Below are 19,207 nucleotides of genomic sequence, written 5' to 3'. Positions count from 1 at the left end.
GCTGCCCCGACCTTTTGTCATTGAGACTTTTTTTTCCCCTCTCTGTCTTTCTCGAGCTGGACGCCGGCCGGCCCTGACGTGGCTTCTCTGGACGGCCCCTCTCCATCCTTCCTCCCGCCACCTTCTCTCCTCTTCCATCTCCCCGTCTCCCTCCTTCGCTCCCTCTCAAAGGGCCATTATATCGCTCTCGTCATGGACAAAGGGCCCCGGAGAGACAGAAGGGGAAAAAAGAGGGGAGGGAACACTCGTGCTTTGCCGCGCTCTCCTTCCTAATCGATGAAAGTGGCCCGCATGGAGCTCTGAAGGATAATCGATATCACTTCTACCCTCCCCCTCCCCCCCTTACTCCCTATCTTTTTTCTTAACTGTCCGATTTGTTGCTGAGTCTGACAAAATGCAGTTAGCGGTGTGTGTGTGTGGGTGGGTTGGGTTTTGTGGACACCCCCCGATCGCTCCTCTCTTTGGGGGCGCCTCGCAAGGTTATTTGAATTGCCGAAAAGCAACCATTTCATCTAAAATACAAAGGGAATTTTGGATTACCGTATTTTCTCGCACATAGGCCGGATTTTTTGCTTAAAAAAATAATGACCACATCGAGGGTGCGGCTTATATGCGCACAAATTAGACTTGACATGCACGAAACAAAACGCCATAAGGCAAAGACGATGCGGCCGATACGGTAATTTATTTCAAAATAGAAAAAAGATTAACAGATAAAACGCCAAACTAAATAAATTTTGATACGTATGAATGAAATTAAAGAAAAAAAACATATATTGCATAAAACGTGAAAAACTCACTTGTGCCTGTCATTGTGTGCCAGGGCGCCGCCATCTTACCTATTACCGGAGACTCGGACACACTTCCTGGTTGTACTGCTCACGTGACTTCCTTTTTGAATTTGTCTATGTGCAAGCAACATCCTGCAATCCAGCAATCGAAGTATCTCAGAAATACCATGTGCGATGATTTTTCCTAAGATTTTCCCTTCAAAGTAACACATCTGTACTCCCTATTAAAACCATGAATATGGAGGTGACAATTGTGAATCAGGGGGCGACTTATAACTGAGAAATTATAAAATTCAACAATTTTATGGCAATTTTAAGGGTCCGGCTTATATGTGGAGGCGGCTAATGTGCGAGAAAATATGGTTAGTGATTTTAAAGGGAAAGATTATTATAGTTAATGAGCTCATTGTTTTCATCTTTTTCTGTTCCGTATTTAGGTATTTGTTTCAGTTAGTTGCAATGTTGACGTGTGGAGTGTTGCGTTTTAAACGCTGTCCTCAAAGCACCACTTGATTGACAGAAGGAGGGTTGGACAAGTTGACTAGGCTTTTTGTTTGTTTATTTACCTTCTTGTTGGTGGCGGCTTACAAAACACTTTTTATTTTTTTCATAGCGGGTAATCTCAGCAATCGGCGAGGTGAGCTGACATTTTCCCTTTCACACCGAAGACGCCATATTTGTTTGACATATTAGGGTTGGCGACCCCTCCCTTATATCTACTGTAGATCCTGACAGCGGCCCCCACAACTGCTGAGACACGCCCCCCCCCCCTTCCCTCCCATTCAGCTTTACTTGCTAAGCAAACATCAGGCTAAAGGGTGGACTTTTCTTTCTCCGCCTCCTTTGCTGCCCGAGCTCGCCCCGCGAGCACAAGGAAGGATTTGGGAATCCTCGGCCCCTCTAAGCCACTTCATTGTATTCCCCTGTAACTTCCCCGCTTCACCCTCCCTTTTTGTCTTCATTCGTTCTCACACGGTCTCTCGCTGAGCTTTCCTCTCCCTATAAATCATAGAAATATCTAGTTGACCTAACTTACTGGCTGCCGATGCTATATACCGTATTTTCCTACATATATGCCGTATTTATCGCCCAAAAATTGATGACTGAATCAAGGGTACGGCTTATACGCGCACAAATTAGACTTCACGGGCACGAAACTACAAGGTGACAAAGACGAAATGCCATTACGCAATGCGGCCGATACGGTCATTTATTTGAAAATAGAGAAAAGATAAACAGATAAACGCTAAACAAAAATTATTTTGAAATCTATGAATGAAATTCAATAAAAAATAAACCGTATCTTGCATAAAAGGTGAAAATTGTGAATCGGGGCGGCTTATACGAGAGAAATCGTAAAATTCAACAATTTTAAGGCAATTTTAAGGGTGCGACCTATACGTGGAGGCGGCTAATATGCGAGAAAATACGGTAAATGACAGCCTGCGTAACCATAGCTTTTGCACAGCTGTCATTAACTCCTAACTTTGGCGTCTTACTACTTATGACACTAAAAACTTTATGAAAACATTTTTTTTTAAATGTGTACCTGTTTATCTTTCATTTCCTGTTGCTTTTCAAGGCCTCATAAACGAAATGCCACAACGCTACCATCCATTCAAAGTTGATTACCAGGTTTGAAATGTAACAATTACACCACAATTTTCCATTAACGACGCAAAAAGAAATCGATAGGCGCGCACAACTGCACGTAGATGTTCCTTGAAGCTAAATACCCACACGAGTAGATATTTAACAACATCCCACCACCGCGGCACAGCGAGACAATTACGGCGGCGAGATGACAAACGCCGTGTCCTCCTCACTCTGCTCGGCTCAGCCTGTTAAACGTATGCGGTAATTACCTCTCGGCGGCAATCCTCGCTGTCACTTTATTAACTCGCCCCTAACAAGGCTTTTTATGGCATAAATAGACGGCAATGAAATGGCAATTAACCTTGCAAATGGGGATAAACGAGCGTCCGTCTGATGAGGCTATTGACGGCGGGGGACGAATTCGATACAGGTGGTGGGGGGGTGGCTACATTTGCACGGAATGCTGGGAGATGACACGATCGCAGGCCGACAACTCCCACGGTTTTTGTTGTGTCTGCGCCCGGGTAGTTGTTTTGGTTCCTATTAACCTTCTGGCCTTTGTGTTTGGGAGGCAATTCAAAATGACAGACGTAGCCTGGTGACATAGGCGGCCTGGCAGGGGGGTTGGCAACCTCCCCTATCCACCTTGTCGGACTTAATCAAGAGGGAGGGGATTTGGCGACTGCGGCGTTGACATGGCAGTCGTTTTGGAGTTTGGTTTCGCAATGGGCAGAGTTGACGGGAGAGAATTTGACCTGCCGTTATTTGGGTAACTTCAACTGGAAATAGGCCAAAATGTGTTGTGTTTCAGGCTCAGGGCCAAATTTGCTGTCCACTAGAGGGATTTATTGTATTTTTTCGCATATAGGCCGTATTTGTCGGAAAAAAATGATGACTGAGTGAAGGGTAGGGCTTATATGCGCACAAATTAGACATGCACCAAACTGCAAGGTGACAAAAACGAAACGACATAACGCAAGACAAAATAGAGAAAAGATGAACATAAAACGCTAAACAAAATTTATTTTGATGTCTATGAATGAAATTCAATAAAAAAAACTATCACATAAAATGAAAAAAACTCACTTCCTTGTGCCTGCCATTGCTTACCTAGGGATGACAAACTAGACCGCTATGGACACACTTCCTGGTTGTACTGCTCACGTGACTTCCTATTTATAATTTGTCTACGTGCAAGCAACACCCTTTAGGAATTTGCAATCCAGCAATCGATTTTCAAAAAGTATGAGAAATACCATGTGCGATCATTTTTCTTAAGATTTTCCCTTCAAAGGAACACATTTGTACTCCCTATAAAAACCATGAATATGGAGGTGAAAACTGTAAATCAGGGGGCGTCTTCTACGAGAGAAAATGTAAAATTCAACGATTTTAAGCCAATTTTAAGGGTACGGCTAATACGTGGAGGCAGCTAATATGCGAGTAAATGCTGTACTTGTGACAACTCATTTTAGTACTGAATGTCCTGAACAGAATATGCCCTTAGCATTTATATATACCCCTGTCAACTTCTACTTTTCCTGTATTTAATACGTTTTTGGATCATTTCAAAATGTGCACGCCATCTTACAACTTTTATACTGTATTTTTTAAAGTAAGTTTTTTGTAAAACCGATCTCGTTTACCCATTTCGGATAATCTTGGTCACCGGTAGCAGACAAAAACAGCATCGTCAACTCCTAATGTTGTCATGCTTTGAGCATGATATGCACACAAATTTTTTGACTTTTAAGTGCGTCCTATGTGAAAAAATATGTGCCGCGTTGCATTTGTATGTTTTTTTATCGCTTAATAAGGGGAATTGCAATCATTAATAAGGGAGCAATTGGCCGGGGTTGACAGGTATGCATCTATCCAAGTGAAGTCCCCTACAGACTCAATGACATTCCTAATTCCTTGTCACTTTTTATCCACAAAGCTCTCCTGACTTTTTTACCTGAAAAAAAACATGAAAAAAAGACCTGTCATTTTACAGTATGCCGACCCCTCTAGTCCCTCCGGGGCCTTCCCCGTCCTCTCGTCAAACTCTTGCCACACATCGAGGAATACAGTGGGAAGCAGAAGAGGATAAGTGAAAAGAGGGGTAGACCTGCGAGGATGAACCGTGGGATTTGGAGTCGTACGGGTCGGTCCGGATGCCAGCTAGTCTTACCCAAAGTCGTGAGGATCAGATGAAGCTGTCAAGCTGGGGATGCGAGACGCCAGCGCAACGGGAGCCTCGGAAACGCCAGTTCCGGCCGGCTAGGAAGCTCGGCGAATAGCAGAGCCGTGAAGCTTAGGTAGAGGATCAGGTTTGTTTTACTGGAAACTGTTAAAGGTAGGCATTAAGTCGGAGGAAGCTGAGAAGGTGTGTGAACAGAGATCCAATGAGGCGGCAAGTGAGTTCACTTTATGGGATAAAAAATAATGGGTCCGGTATGAACTCTAATTAGCAAATTTCAATTTTCCCAATCGTCAGCCAAGTCAGGTAGTTTTGGGTGATAGCGGAGAATTTCCCAAAGGTGAGAAACGCTCAAATATTGCGCTATTGTCAGTACGCGTTCCCCACGTGTGATGACAATAAAGGGCCCAGGCATTGCCGATCCGAAGCGACGCGCCAGCCGCGCTGGAACGCGTCCGGGCGAAACTTGTGTTAAATTACGCGGAAGGAGCGAGCGAGACCTTGTCAGGACGTGGCGTGGCCGTCTGCGGAGACCCGGGCGGACGGACGTGGCACCATGTTCGTGCCCCCCGGAATCTTCTGTCAGGACTCATGACCGCTTTGGTGAACGCACGCTTTTGCACGGGAAGAGGCGGGCATTAAAGGGCAAGTGCGGGGAACGACGCGCGAGGACGGACTTTTGGCAAAGACACTCAGACTGGTTTGTAGAGAAAGCTATTAAGCCGTCTGTCCTTGCGGCTTTTTCTACGCTCAACGCCGTCAAAGCGCCTTTGTTTGCGCCAAGGTGCCGCGGGAGGCTCGTCGGCCATCAGCCAGATGTGACGTTATTCTGTTCAATTGAAAAAGAAAAAAGCAAATCCTTGAGCGGGGAAGTTTGTGCTTATCAGTGTTTTGCCCGTGTGTGTGTATGTAGAGATGACAATAAGCAGCGTTAAGCGCACTTTGCAATGCGCTACAAATCAGGTTCATAATCACTCAATAATAATTCCTCTAATTGAATATTTACCGCGGACTGTCGTTGATTTTTTTTTGTCACATTTAATTGCTATGTTTTTTGTTTTTTCCGTAATATATATATATATATATATATATATATATAATCTTTTCAGTTTCAGTCCGATTTTTAAATAAAATATCACAATAAAAAAGATACATTAAGTCAAAGAGTATGTTACATATTTTATTAAGCACTTTCTTTGGGTTTATTTTCAACTGAAAGTTAGAAGTTCGATATAATATACAATTTTATAACTAAGCTACCAAAAAATCTAATCCAACTATTCAATTCAAAATACAGTATTTTCCGTATTATGAGTCAAATTTAATTGTGATTTATGTCTTTTATTATTTTTACACTGATTAGCAACAGCTAGTTATGTTGTTATTATTGTATATATAGATAGATAGATATGGATTTGTATGGATAGTAATGGATATGGATATATATATATATATATATATATATATATATATATATATATATATATATATATATATATATATATATATATATATATAAAACATTTCTTGGCCGAGGGCGTCTTATAATCGGGTACGACTTATAGTCTGAAAACTACATTACTTGCTAAACAAATACTACTTTTTTTTTTACAAACAGGACTACATAACTACCCTAAAAACCATATTTTCAATCCCCATCGCATTACAAATACCCCCTACTATCGTACTCCAAAACGGAGCTAACAGTAGCGTTAGAATCCATCACCTGTGGCAACTAAAATAGCGGCCAAAAAGCGCAGCATATTTCCCGCAGGCGACTGACCGAGCGCGCGAGGCGCCCTTTGTTGCGTCCAACCCGAATACTTACCGACACGTGGCCGCCGAGAATAATTCGCCATGATTGGCCGCCTCTGCTGGGAGGCACGACTCTGTCCCCCGCCCACTGCCGCCGCCCGGAGGCATTGTGGGAAGCTGTTATCCCGGTCCGCTTCACACTGAGGCGCAATCAGTTGAAGCCAATCAATATGTCTTCCAACAGTTGGCGGGAGCGTCCGTCCATCCGTCCGTCCACGTCTCGCTTGCGTTCTGACCGCCGAGCTAACGCGCTCAGTGCAGCATGTGTGCTTCAGTCTGTTTGCTCTTTGCTCACTTCACGTTGACACAAAAAATGCCGCGGGTCAAACTGTCGAGCGCAAAGGGGCTGCTTAGCCCGATTTCTTTCCCTCTCGGTGCCCGTGGACGGCCCGCAGGCGAGAGAGACTCGGCGCCGCGTGCCCTTCATCGCCAATCGCGTGATGCGTTAACCGTCCCTGAACGCTTCACAGCTATTGTTTCAACTACTTTTTCTCATCGTTGAGGCCCCGAACATTGTTTTTGGGTGATTTATTTTTTATTTTTTTGCTCTACAAAGTGGGGAAATTTCGCTTTGTTTGGGCAAGGGTTGTAACGATACATCACTTTGGGTAAATTTGTTTCGCAAGAAAGTTCATGGGGAAAAGTTATCATTTTTGTCTTTTAGAGATGCCATTTTATTGATCTGCATTCCGATTTTGATTCATATTTTTCAAATGGATCAGCGCCCCATAATTGAAAGGATTTAAAATGAAATCCTGATGGACTTTGTTATACAGTGGTACCTCGACATACGAGTGCCCCGACATACGAGCAATTTGAGATACGGGTAAAATTTCAGGCAAATATTTATCTTGAGATATGAAACAAATTTTGATATACGAGCAGACAGCGGAGGCGAGAGGCTGATCATGGCCACTGTCTTTCCCGTCCCAACTCCCTCGTGTAATGTCTCTGCGAGCACTGGGCGGAGCGTTGCATTTTTTCCAGTGTTTTTTTTCAGTGCGAATGGCGGAGCTTGCTCGCTAATACGAGAGGGGTATATACTAATTCTCATTGGCAAGTGGTCGTGCATTATCCTATTGTGATGACATTTGTGTGCATCATTTTGGGAATATTTTTGAAGGGAAGACAAAAGCAAACAACGCTCAATAGGTTGAGTCTGAAAGTCAGGGTGGAGCCGGGGCAAATAGAGCCAACCCGGGAGAAGAAAGGTATCAAAATTTAAAACAAAATTAGAATTAAGATTAGTGTAAGGCTAGATTTTTGAGTGTGTCTGCATTAAGCTCATATCTCAAGGCACCACTGTATGGGCAATTTTGTATTGAGATTATGGTGTATCGGCATGATTTTTGTCAGAAATGTTTCCAAAACAAATTTTAACAGAATATTTTTGCATAATTTATTCTCTTTTGAACGTCAGCAAAACTGTCAAATGTATATTATATGAATCTTGAAATTTCTGATTTACCTAGCTTGTTTTTCCATTGGTTAACAAATGCAAACATCTTTTCAAAAACAGTCTCAAAGGAGAAAATTGGGCCTCTTCACTCATTGCCTCTGTACACCAACACCCCAGTGAAAATGATTCAACGTCACTTGGCAGCCACCGAGTTAGACATCCACCCAAAAAACGGAAAAACCCATCCGGACCGTCCCTACGGGACCCTTATGTCTACCACCAAAAGCCTTTTATTTTAATCAACACGCACCTCGAAATGAAGATCTAAGCTCCCTTGTTAGCTGCAATAATCTAGCGTGTTACTTAACGGCCGAGTAATTCACAGTCCGCAACCTGGCACGGCTGCTTCTTCCCCGCAGAGAGGAGCGCTAGCAAATGAGCCACCCGGCTATATCCCCTCCCCGCTTGGAACGCGATACGATGTAAAAACCGCGGCCGATTATCCCCTAATTAGCGCTGATACCTCCCCCATGGACAATGTCCCATCTCATCAGCGAGCCAGCGCGTCTTAATGCTAGTCGCTAACGGCCTCCCTCGCATATGTCAGTCCTCGTTAAGGCCCTGCGCCTGTAATGTCCTCCCGTTTAATGGCTTGTAAAATGATGGTTAACACTCACTATTTGGCTCGCCTTCCATGGCACTACCTCGTATGACGGATCCAGTAAGACGGAGCACCCTTTGGGGAGGAGCCTAATTGTAGGCCTGTCGAGTACCGCGGATGTTTGCGGTGAAATGCTAATGCCAAGTAGGTGTCTCAACATACGGCGAAAATTCGGAGCAAATTTTTGCCCTGAGACACGAGACTAATTTGACATACGATGCAGCCGCTAGGCGGTCCTTTTCAAGCTGCGCAGTGATATTCGTGATAAGAGGGAGGGGCTTCCTTTAATATGGACAAAGGAGACACAGTTAGCAAAATCTGCGAGGATTTGAAAGTAAAGCAAACCGCTAAGAAAAAGGGGATACTTCGACGCTAGCCGAAACCTTCGAAGCGAGTCGTGGCTGGTTCGATAACTTTAAAAAACGAACTAGGGATACTCTCGGTTGTGAGGCAAGGAGGAGTAGCTAGTTTCGACTCGAAAGCCGTTTCCGAGCATTAACACGTTTTTCCTCAGTTATAAAGCATAACAAGACTCCATCCACTTTTAAGTGTGTGTATAGTAAGCGAAGTTCATTTAAGTTAAATTTAAACTTTATGTTACGTTAAGTAGTTTCACAAAAGTGTAGCAAACTGAACGGTTTTCCATTGTATTATCTTATCTTAAGTGTTTTTTCTGAGGGTGGGACGGGATTAATTTGTATTTATTATTGTTTTTATTTTAAATGGGAAATTTTGACTTGAGATACGAGTGAATTGACATACGAGCTTGGTCCCGGAACGTATTAAGTTCATATCTCAAGGTAACACTGTACTAGCGGAGCGATTGCTTCTGCAGTTTGGGGAGAGCCGTGTCATGCCAGCCTCGGGCTAAAATGACAATGAGATTTAGAAATTATTAATTGGCCACCCCCACCCGCCTCCACCATCGTTCACTCCGTTACGTACAAAAGCACTCGGGGAACATGGACTTCAAAGAGTTTTTTTTAATAACGAAAACATGTCTGCTGTTCTTACAGTTTTAATCCTATTTCACTGTTGGCCGGGAAGCCATAGTCATTTACCGGATGTTATGTCGTGGTGCCTAAGCTTTTTTTTAATCCATGCATTTTAGTTGTTTTATCTAAGAAATTCAATGGTTATTATGAGTTGTGTAGGATTTTCATGTTTTCTTTTACTACCCTCAAATTTGAGGTCATTCAAGATCCTGGAAACCCATTTTGGTGGCCACCATGTTAGTTTTAGTATTTTGGCGGTAACCATTATAGTTGATTTTTTTCCAAGAAATTAGTTTGTTTAATTGGAAAAAATGTTCAATACGTGTTGCGTATGTAACAATGGTCAATGCAAATTGTGTAGGAAATTCTTCCAACAAAAAACATTTTTTCTTGACGATTGGCCACTTTACAAAAAAACAAACAACCAAATTTTGGGTGCAAACATTGGGGTGAAATTTTCTAAGGTGAGTGTTCACTTTTTTTTAAAAATAGGTAAACTTGCAATGTTTTACACATTTACAGTATTTCTGATTGTATTTGAGTGTATTCAAATCTCAGATGCTTTTCACTAGACAACCTGACAAAATTTTTGTGCCTTTCTTTCGCAAGTAAAATAGGAATTAGAACTAAAATTGAATACACCTTTGTAAAATAACCACTGTACGGTATGTACACTAAATGGCCGTGTTAATGCTAGCCCAACCTTCCTTTGTTTTCATCCCGTTCTACGCTACGACACGTCATCCGAAGTCCAATGGGCTTCTCCTGTGTGAACGCTTCTAAAAACAGGAACCCTTTCCTCTCTGAAATTGATGTCCGCTTCTATTAAGCGCCAAGAGATACGCCGAGCCATACGTACGCGACGCCATTAAATGCAAAATGTCACTGGAAGCGTCCGAAAACCGTTCTTACCTCAAGAGACGAGCCTGGCTGGGGCGCCGTCTCCGCATTCCTGTTGTATTATGAAAAAAGCAAACATAATTATTTTTGATTTCCCGCGTTCGGTCCCAGCAACGCCGCCGCCCCAACCCCCCCTCGTCCGCTCCGACTCCCCCTTGATTGAGGGCTAATGAAAAAGCTGTCCTGAGCGTGGCTGCCTCCCTTGTATCCATTAGGAATAATTAGACGGGAACAATTTTGATGCCTGTAACCTCGGCGAGTGTGGCTAATGGCGTTATAAATTGCTCCTTGTCCTGGGCCCCGGCGAGCGGCGGCGCGAGAATGGCGGGGGCGAGAGACGCTTAATTCAAAAGCACTCTGTCAACAGCTCTGATTTGTGTGCTTAATGAGAGCGTTTAAAACAACAGGCGCGGCTCATGCATCCTAATGCCCGTGGCGGGACCGGGTTCGATAAAGAGGCTTGTCCGCCATAATTAGCCACGACAAACGCCCGGGATTAAGAGACAAGAAAATGGGCGCTAAGGGAGGGGCGGACCCTCGTAAAAATGGCCTTCACGTTGACTGACTTTCTCCTTAAAGTCTCAGTCTCTTTAGCGGTGTGACTTACTACATCTTTGGGTTATCATTGTCTTCACTCGGACAGCTTCATTGGCTGTTTTCTTTATGTGCTTCCATCTGTTTACTGCGTACAAAGGTTTTACTGTTCGAGCCGTCTTTTTGGTTTTTGGGGTCGACTTACTGTTTTAGAGATTGTAAGGAGGAAAGACAGGTCTTTAAAAAATATAGATTGGTCCCACGGGACCAGTGACTTGAAGTTCCCACTCTTACGGGTTTTTACACACGAATTAAATGATGGAATTATGTCAAAAGCTATTCTAATGTAAAGGATCAAGACTCACACAGATAAACTATTTGATTCGTGCAATGACAAAAAAAATGGTTTTGCCTCTGCATAGATGAAACCAGATGAGGGTGTATGACTCAATGGAAAACTGTAGTCGAGACTCGATGTCTTTATCGTGCGACGAGTCGGAATACGAAATTGATGGTGGCTCAGAGGGAAAAGTCCCATTGAATGTGATTCCCGTTTTAGGTTAGGTTAGGTTAGAACTTTATTTCATCCCGTATTTGGGAAATTTCTTGGTTGCAGTAGCAAGACAGACACAAGACATTGTAGACTAGCACAAAGAAACCAAGCCACGCGACGGGTATTTGTTTATTTTTTTGTTTATTATTTATTTATTTGTTCACCCAACAAATTCAAACTGGAGGCAGAATCACCACCGTAACACGGCGCATAAAGCATACGGTCTCCATTAATATCGGCTAAACCGAATGTTTAATACCTCAGCTAGCAAACATAGAAATGTAACAACGAATCACTTATCTGAAAATGTCATTTTCTGCTTGATCATAGCAGTCTTTATAAAATCAATATTTTTTTGTATCAAAACAACCGAATACCTACCGGCCCTTCCCCCTTTTGTGGTCAATCCACTCGTCTCATCTTCGACAACAAATCGAACAAAGTGGCTTTCCATTTGCAAAAAAAAAAAAAAAACAGGGCACGGCAGACAAAGACCGACAGACTTCACCCGTTTAAAACTGTTCTAGTCGATGTTTTAATCACGCGCAGAAGGTCTTCTAAAGGACTGTCTGTCTCGTCGGCCATAATGAATGGATGAGGCGAGTGACAGAAGCTGGGGATGCTTTAAAAGGTGTTCCAAACAACCCCCCCACCCCCTCCCCAAAGTAAATGCATGCTGACAAGATTAATTGAGCATTGCAGATGGTAAAGTGGGAAACCTGCACCTCCAATAAAATGCCCCTCACATGCGCGTACACAACAAGTAAACACACCCCGAACACTTTTATATGCACACACACACACGTTGACGGAGAAGCCGGCCGGCCTCGCACCGTCCACGCGTCTGGCCTGGCACAAATGACTTGATGGGCAGTTAAATGCAGGGGTCGGGGGTTAAATGAACACTGTTGTTTATGAGGATGCGCTGTGAATCCATTTGCATTCTAATATTCTCTCCATTTTCACACACGGACGCACACACCTATGCGGGGTGAAAGGGTTGGGAGATGCCTGGTGGACGGCTTGTTTAAAAAAAAAATCCCATTATCGAGTTATTTATGGAATGCATGGCCCCGTCACCCCGCGCGCCCTTGTTTTGTTCAACATGAACCCGACACGATTGCGGCACGTGACGCCGACCATCGCTTTACATTTTCAATGCTATTTGAAATATCGGCTAATTCAACAGTGGAAGCTTTAAGGGTGCTTATTATGCTTTTGGGGAAATTCGTGACTTTATGCATGCATATTTGAAGGAATTTGACGCTCTACAATGAAACCAAATGTGGGAGAATTACTGTATTTTCTCACATATAAGCCGTATTTGTAATGATAACTGAATCAAGGGTACGGCTTATATGTGCATAAATTAGACTTGACATGCACGAAACTGCAAGGTGACAAAGACGAAACGCCACAACGCAAGCCGATGCGATCATTTATTTCAAAATAGAGAAAAGATAAACAAATAAAATGGTAAACAAAATTTATTTTGACATCTATGAATGAAATTCAAGGAAATAAATAAACCATATCTTGCATAAAATGTGAAAAAACTCACTTGGGCCTGCCTTTGCTCGCTCAGGGCGCCGCCATCTTACCTTGTACTGGTAGTTAAATGTGTTATGATTGGCCAGACGCAAGTAGCCTTAAAACATGTGTTTGTAGTGTTTACCATGTCAGCACTTTCTCAGAAATACCAACTAGAGCTCGTGTGAGCCGGATATTTTTATGTATTTATTTTTACCAAAAATTTTAACTTACTTGCTGGGCGACAAATATATTTTGACTGGGAGGGGCCAATGAACAAACGTTGATAGATGCGCAGCCACTGCCCGTTTAAGTGAATTGGACATCTGTCATTTTCAATAGCAGGCTATGAGTACGTCGTTTCCTGCTGATTTGGGGGCATTTTTGGGTGATTTCTTATTGGTTTTGGGGGCATTCTACTAAGACGGTCTTCCAGATAACTAGCACGGGCACAGATGATTGGCTCAAATTTTCCTGGCCTTCCAGACGGGACATCATTACGAGTCGTCTGTATTTGCGCTTCTTTGGCGATTTAAGCCGGTCTTTACGAGCGGTCGCGGGCCGAGGGAGAGGCGTGCGTGAGGAAATCGATGTAAATCGTAACAAGCTCTTTAGCCTAATGCTCCTGTTTAAACAAGCGGGGCGCATCATTTCCCCCTTTTAGTCGGCAGCCTCGCACATAAGTCAAGGAGTCCATTACGTGTAAACAAACGCAGGGATTATTCACACACTCCCACCGAATTGTAGTTTGTTACTTTGGCAAGGTGACTGATTTCGTTATTTCTAATTTTACAAGCGCCGTATTTTACAGTACCGCGATATTTTTGTATTTTTCAAAAAAACTGGCATTGTAACGGACAAAAATCAACACTTACTAAGACTCTTGCCTCTTTGTAAAAAAAAGCTACATTGAGTTCTACTTTTCTTGTATTCATCATTTGAGAAACTCAAAACCCAACACATTAACATCGAAGCACGCAATTCTGCGCAACGACGTCGCCGGTTAAAGAACGGCGAGTTAATGATGTTAGGCGTGAATCCATTATCCTTGGGTCGGTGCTTTACCTGCAACGGCGCCCTTGACCCGGCACGTTAATAACACAAGCATGTTTTCTTCACAAGCTCTTTAACCTTCACGCAGAAGACAAAACAAAAGCAGATTAAAATGCGAGCAAGTATGGACGGGGCATTGCCCTTGTGCCCATTGGTGCTTTGCGGAAGTTGGAAGGTGGAATGGAGTGAAGTAAGTTTGAAGGAAATTACTGGCGATAGCGTGCCAAGGACTTGGAGACTTTCATGTTTTTGGGGTAAATTAACTAAACCCACAGTTAAATAAGTATCACCTACCTTCGTGGGTGGTTTAAATTTAGAAGGGATTTTGCAGGATCTGTTTGGGAACTGCTGAAAATGTCCAAAACGCGTTCTTTAAACCAAAATAACATTGTTCCTTTGTCTTTTCAGGCATGTTATATTCATTTTTTTTATGGTGGACAACTGACAACGTGCACGTTGAAAAGTGAAACTGCTTCTGGACTTAGTCGTCGTCTTGTGCTCAGACCAGAACAAGACTTTGAGGGGTGCCGGATCGACCCCACGACACTATTTTGCGTGGCCTGTGAAAGTAAATCTGGTGAGTTTACTTTGTTCCTCACTTAAACTTAATTTGAATAATATTTCTGTACTCGTGACAAGATCAGGGACTCCAAAATTCAGATCATATTTACTACTTTTTAAGATTCCCCATGTCCTTTCTGGTCTTTTGGTTTCTTCAAACATTTTTGTGGGACTGCTCATGGTCGGCATGCCTACCAAATTCCACTAAGGAAACGTCTCGTGGTGTAAATTGGCTTCTGGGGCCATTTTTTTCTGAAATTCCAAGGGTTGTTATGCCCCCAATTGCCCGTTTCTACGACCAACGAAGCAAACGGAAAATCTCAAAGCCTGTATCCGTGTGCTCCGGCACGCATTTCCCCTCATCATTAATGGAAAAATCCCTTCCGGATCCAAAGGTAGCCCTGGTAGAAAGCCTGCTCATCTCCCTTCACCTCTGACTGCGACACCTTCGGGGGGGCTATATGTTTGTGTGTTCTAGTGGCAGAGACCCCCCTCCCTTAGTTCCCCCACCCCAGGCCGTAACTCTTCTTTTTTAATGACTATAATGATATGTCATGATTTTGTGGTCGATGGTTAAGCGTCACTGGTTGCAATGCAAATATAGAGACGAGGAACCCTACTGTCATTTTTTTCCCGAGCCAGTTTGCTCTCAAAATCGAGGAATCATCCATAAGTAGTTTTATGTCATTTAAAAACCCTGAGAAATAAATAATTAACGGTCAAATCGTGGAGTCAGAATCACCGTGACGCGGCGCAAGTGAGTGCATGAGCTCTTTAAAGCATATGGTCTTGATGTTTACAAGTTTTAGCGATGTCTGAGTTAATAACCAATTACAGCCTACTTTCCCTACTAATCAAAGCTTGATGATGCAATTTTTTGCCAATTCATGTTTATGGAATTATAAATCGGGCCCCGTCACATCGTTTTCAGAAGATCGGAATCGATGTGGTCATTTATTTTTCATTTTTGAAAGGGCTACACAACATGTTAGTATGTTAAAACAATCAAGATTTACACAAATGTTGTCAAAAGAAAACAACTGATATATTTTTCTTCCTGAATTTTGTCATGGTGGCGGTTTGCGAGAAACAAAAACAAATGACAATCGCTATTAACCAAAACTTGTCCATGTTCAAAAAATGCTTCTAACACTACAATGGAAGACAAAATAGAAAAAAATAATTGAGTTAAACAAATTTAGAAATCACTTACCCTCACAACTCCCATTTTTAACCCAGCTCACTCTCAATTACATAAGTGAATTTTTCTATATTTTCTACATAAAACCTACCAAATTTGTTAGCTGATCAGGACCTAAAAATGTCCCCCAAATCGAACGACCACCTGGCTAAATAGAAACGAGCATCCCCACTCCAATCCTACTTGCGCATGGTTTCTGGCCGGATGCCAGCCACACTTCTCGCTAAATAATGATCCATCTTACATACTCGACTGAGTTGTTATGTATAGTGGGAGCACTCCCAATGAATATCCAACCATCATACTCCATAAAGTGCATTAGGCAAAGCGAGTCATTAGTGCAAATGGGCTCAAGGTACTTCTTGGTGGAAGCTGGGGGATGAGGAAAGCAGCAATGTCTCTCTTCTGCACCTTGTTTGGTGGACCCACCTAATCCACCACACACACACACACAAACCGGCACCGATGTTCCCGTGGAGAAGACAGTGTGCCCCCCTGCCCCTTGTTCGCTCCCGCCGCGGTGCAGGAAGTGCATCCTCACTTAATAATGTATCAGAGAGAAGACGGAGCGAGGCAGCGCTCTGACCCGGACCAACGCAGCCCTCTCCATTATTTAGCATTTACTGACACCTTCCAGCTCATTTCTGACTGGATAGTTAATGTAGCGCTACGCCGAGGGTGGGAAAAGCGACGGGGAGCCCTCTTGATTGCTGGTGCTTAGTGCGCGCTATCGGATCATGAAACAAAGTGCAGTAGTACCTCTACTTACGAAAGAAATTGGTTCCAGAGGTTCTTCGTAAGTAGAGGTGAGCTTTACATTAAATTTGCATCGTGTGTTCCACGATCTTTAATACTACCCACTAGGAATAAACCCTTTTAAAAGGGATTATTATTTAGTGTATTAGTAGATATTTTGTTTTATTCATTTAAAACTAAAATAGTTTATCCTTTTTTACTTAAAAAAAACAAAACTAAAGAAAAATATTTATAAATAAAGACAATACTTATTTTTTTTAAATTAAAAAATACTTAAATATAGTTTTGAAATAATTGAAAAATATTTTTGTTATTTTTTACTTAAAAAAAATATAAGTGTTATGTTAAGATAACATTTGGCATTTTCTTAATATAATCTCATGTCAATTTTATTGGCTAATGAAAGAATGTACAGTAGTACCCCTACTTACAAAATGAATTGGTTTTTCGTAAGTAGAGCAGCGCTTTACAATGAATTGGCAACAATGACTACACAATAATCCATATCCTAGTTGTCCATTCATCTGATGACCGATTAGTTGTCAATTAATTTTTAATCGTTGTCATTTCTTCTGTCTACTAAGCGATTATATTTCAGTACCTCGATCCATTTTGAATAGATTGGACGTCTATCACCGTCAATGGCAGTCGATTTAAAAAGACAACAAACCCAAACGTGCAATTCCAGGCCACCCCCATTTTTCCTCCCCCCCTCGTGGAATCCATTTCACATAATTAAAGACCCTCAAATGAAATGGACTCTCAGGAAGAGTGGCTTTCAGCGGGGCAGTGGTCTTTTAAGCATTCCCCCCCCCCCCACCGCCGAGCCCTTCTGCTCTACCTTGTTACCACGACGCGGGGGGAGAACCCACCTTGAAGCGGAGCTCTGGCGGATCAATATCATCTCCGTTATTAATATCAAATGCACATTACTTTGCTTTGCGTCTGGCGGCGGGCCAAAGCCGCGCGGCGTGGGGGGGGGCGTTGGGTACCCGGCCGACAGCCGCTTCCTTCCTGGCCTCCCCCCTCTCCGCCCATCAGCGGCCATTTACCGGGAGTATAATTTACTTTGGGGAGTTTTTAGGGTATTGTTTTGTCAGGGCCAATCAGGGCTGAGTAACAAACGATGGCTGGCCAGTTCGCCTCGCCTTGCCTCGCCGCCGCCGACTAAGTGAGGCACGTGGACAAATGAAAGTTTCACGTGGATTGCTTTTGTCCTTGCCACGTAAAATTGTAACTGAGCTCTATAAGAATAGCATAACATAACACGGATATTTCACTTCTGATCAAATATTTATTTTGGGCTCTTTTGATTTAACCGATATGGCTTTTATTTTAAATATCATTATTTACCTGACCACTTATTCATGTTGCTACGTGTCTATCTTGACTACTACTTATTTATTGTGTTCACTACTTATTTAAAATAAGAAATACTTCTTACTTCTTGATTATTATTATTTATTGAATTGAATTCTTTTATTGTCATTGTACACGTATAATGAGATTTAAAGCTTCGCAAAGTGCACAAATAACAACAACAAACAAATACTTATTTATTGATTATCAGCAACATAAATAAGTACGGAAGTGCACAAATAACAACAAGCAAACAAACGAACAGATAAATATTTATGTAATATTATTATTTATGTTTTTGACTACTTATGTGACTACTGATTTTTTGATTTTTTAAAAATTATTATTTATTGATATTCATCTGTTTGTTTATTTGTTTGTTGTTATTTCTGCACTTCCCTATTTATTTATGTTGATTACTACCTATTATGTGAATACTTATTTATATTTAATTTATTTATTGATTATTGTTATTAATCAGTTAGTTAGTTTGTTTGTAGTTGCTATTTGTGCACTTTGTAGTGAAGCTTTAAATCTCATTGTACTTGTATAATGACAATAAACGCATTCAATTCAATTTTTGCGTGAAATTCCAGGCTCCTATTGGACGATATATGTCATCATTGTTTTTACTAATTGACACGTAGGAAAGGAAGCCTTGGAAGTGCGAACCTGTCCCGTTTTTTTCCCCAATGACGTGCGATATTAGTGTCATTTTCCGCTTGAACCGCGACACCCCTCGCAAGCATTCGGCCTCAAAAAGCCGGCGGCGAGCTTCTCGCTCCATATTGATGCCAAGCGAGTTGGTGGCTGTCATGGCGCCGGGTGCTAATTTTTGCCGTTTTGAGGGGTGCCCGACACCAAATACGGTTGCGCTCGGGGTGCTCTTCCTCGTTCTCGCACAAACCAAGTGTAAACGAGAGTCGATGGGAGTTAAAAAGCTAGAACGCCGCGCCGGTCGCGGTGAGATAGCCCGAGGCCACGCACCGTCGAGATGTTCATGTCAAAGCGGCGGGGAGAGCATATTTCGGGGCTTTGTTGGAATCCATAAAGCCAGACAGGTATTTTTTTATGATATAGGAGATGACTTGTTTGGATGGGGGATTCCATTTTTTTTTCATTTTGCCACTGATTTTTGTTTGGGTTGTTTTAATTAATGAGGGATTGATTGTTTTATTTAGTATTGGGCCATTTTTTTGTATAATAATAATAATACCACAATTTTTCTTTTTTACTGAGAATCAGCGAACTATAAGTCAATGTGCTTTGATTAGCGGCCACTCAACCCAAGCTACGGCACCCCTGCGACCCTTTTGAGGAT

The 19,207-nt window shown here is 42.4% G+C and overlaps 1 long non-coding RNA gene across 1 annotated transcript in view; it reads left to right on the top strand.

Annotated features, from left to right (window-relative positions):
* LOC144072596 (uncharacterized) overlaps nt 1-14,580 on the top strand; it is a 92,080-nt gene extending 77,500 nt beyond the window's left edge. The window contains exon 6 of the long non-coding RNA XR_013299849.1: nt 14,418-14,580. This is a non-coding gene — a long non-coding RNA (uncharacterized LOC144072596). The remainder of the gene's footprint in view (nt 1-14,417) is intronic.
* Nucleotides 14,581-19,207: the final 4,627 nt, after the last annotated feature.

This window comes from Stigmatopora argus, chromosome 4 (assembly GCF_051989625.1).
Source record: "Stigmatopora argus isolate UIUO_Sarg chromosome 4, RoL_Sarg_1.0, whole genome shotgun sequence".
Classification (NCBI taxonomy): Eukaryota; Metazoa; Chordata; class Actinopteri; order Syngnathiformes; family Syngnathidae; genus Stigmatopora; species Stigmatopora argus.
This window is presented reverse-complemented; position numbering and strand designations above follow the sequence as displayed.